The following is a 2,201-nucleotide window of genomic DNA, read 5'->3' as shown; positions in this document are numbered from 1 at the left end:
TTTCAAAACAAAACTCTACCTGACCCGCAATTACTCAGACTTAAAGATTGGTTTGCCATATACGACTTTTATGTCAAACATATAAAAGGCCACCACAACCTCATCCCTGACTTCTTAACTCGTCCAAAGTCAGTTCAAGTCATCACACCCTGTAAAACCTTCCCTCTGATCTTCATGTATACCAATATCCACACACCTCTGTGCTTTCCTGTAAAATTAGATCGTAGTTTCCCACCAGGACTAGATAGTACAGCTCAACCTCACCAGATTAAGTCTTATGCTAGATCTAATATGTTTTACTATCTAACCAAGGTTTGTATTAGAACTATGAACCTTATATCACATGATTTATATAATATGGACCCACCATATCTTGCCACCTACCATCGTCGACCTTTCGGCGAAACTACCCAAGATGACATTTGGTACCTCTGGTGCCAAACAACTTTCTACAAAATCGCCCTCGACTGTCCACTCATGCAACTCTATGAACATCTCAATGAATCCAGAAACGAAGGTTCAGCCCTATGGTAACTCCTGGAGATGTTTAACCCTCTCTCATGGTAGAGAAAAGAAGTCTCAAGACTTCTTCAGAAATACAGTATCTAGACTTTCTCTCCAGCAGACATTCCTTGGGTGCACACTGTATTCCTCTTGCATCGTCCATATCTCCTCAACTCACAAGCACAAGAGCTATACATACAGCATGAAGTATACGCCTGGCATACCGGCTTTAATTACCCACAGTCACTAAAAAAAATCACAGACCATCTCATTAAAGTACTATGCAAAGAAAATGGTCACCAGCCAAAGCCTCCTCTACAACCATCTGCCAGCTCAGCAATAGCTCAACCCACTCAGATCTATGGATCATACAACATTTTCACTGTCAGCAACAGTCGATATTATGAAGACATCTCCATGACTTCCAACACAGCCCCATCATCATCAACTGTTCCCCCCAAGACTCACAGGGTCATCCTGATTATGACCTAACACTATTTTAATACTCACAAGATCCAGAAGACGACTACTCAGAGTAAATACCACATTCTACTAAAAGACACAAACAATGGTACCCACATGACCATCCATATGAAAATGGTTCCACAAATTCTGAATCATCATCATCAGACTTCAGCTCTCTTGGGTCCCCCTGAAAAATTGCCCACAGCTGTCCACTTTGTACAAAGATTTTGTTTTCTTGTGTCTTAGTCAAAAAGTAGAATAGTAGATTGTCTGCCACTTCACTAAAAGTGGTTTTGTCTTTTGTATAATTAGTCGCAGGCGGAATAGTAAGGGATCTGCTTTGTCAAAAGTTTTTTGTTCTTTGTAAAATAAGTCTAAAGGTTAATAGTGTGAATCTTATCCTGTCAGATAATAGAGTCTTTTTTAAGCTTCCATCCTCATCTATATAAGGCGAGGAAAAATCTCTTGCAGAGGCAGAAGTCCTCTAACCAAGAGAACTTTATAAAGAGTTTGCTAAGTAATAAAAATATGAGTTTCTAAACACCTTTGCTTCCTCTCAGAAATTCTAAGTTCTCTCTCTTATATCATAATCGTTTCTACTCCTGACTAGTATGCTCTGTGCTTGCCTCTGGTAGAGGATCCTGCACACTAGAAAAGTTTAAGCCTATGATCTTTACTATGATCTCCATGACCATGAGTGATGAGCACCTGTAGCACTGAAAGCCAAAAGTCAAGGGTGACGCAGTGGCGATATAGTGCTAGAGTTTCTCGTTGTTAATGGTCTGTGGAGCTCTCGACCAGTGATAAAAATGTAGAGAATTAAACAACATATATAATTAAACTTGTGTGTGGAGCTATCCGGAGCTATTTTTTTCCCGATTAAAGCAATTTTGATTAAAAATCATATAATTGAACAACATATATAATGCAACATACATACCATTACATTTCAAAAAAAAAAAAAAAAACACACCACTATCATTTGAAAATAGAGGTGTAAGTTTGGACTATCCGGCCCGACCCAGTTGCCTGAAGTGAAATTTTGAGCCTATTTAGCCTAGCCCTAAAAAAGAGAGGGTCAATCTAGCCCAGCCTTAAGCTCAAAAAATTTAGGGCTCGCGTAGTTCGGTCCACAATTTTATAAGGTATTTTCAAAAAAATATGTAAAAAAACTAATGTATGGAGAGAAGAGTGACCCAACCCGGCCCTAAACCTAAAAAATTTAGGGCCGA

Source organism: Morus notabilis, unplaced genomic scaffold (assembly GCF_000414095.1).
Source record: "Morus notabilis unplaced genomic scaffold, ASM41409v2 Scaffold2578, whole genome shotgun sequence".
In the NCBI taxonomy this organism is placed as follows: Eukaryota; Viridiplantae; Streptophyta; class Magnoliopsida; order Rosales; family Moraceae; genus Morus; species Morus notabilis.
This window is presented reverse-complemented; position numbering follows the sequence as displayed.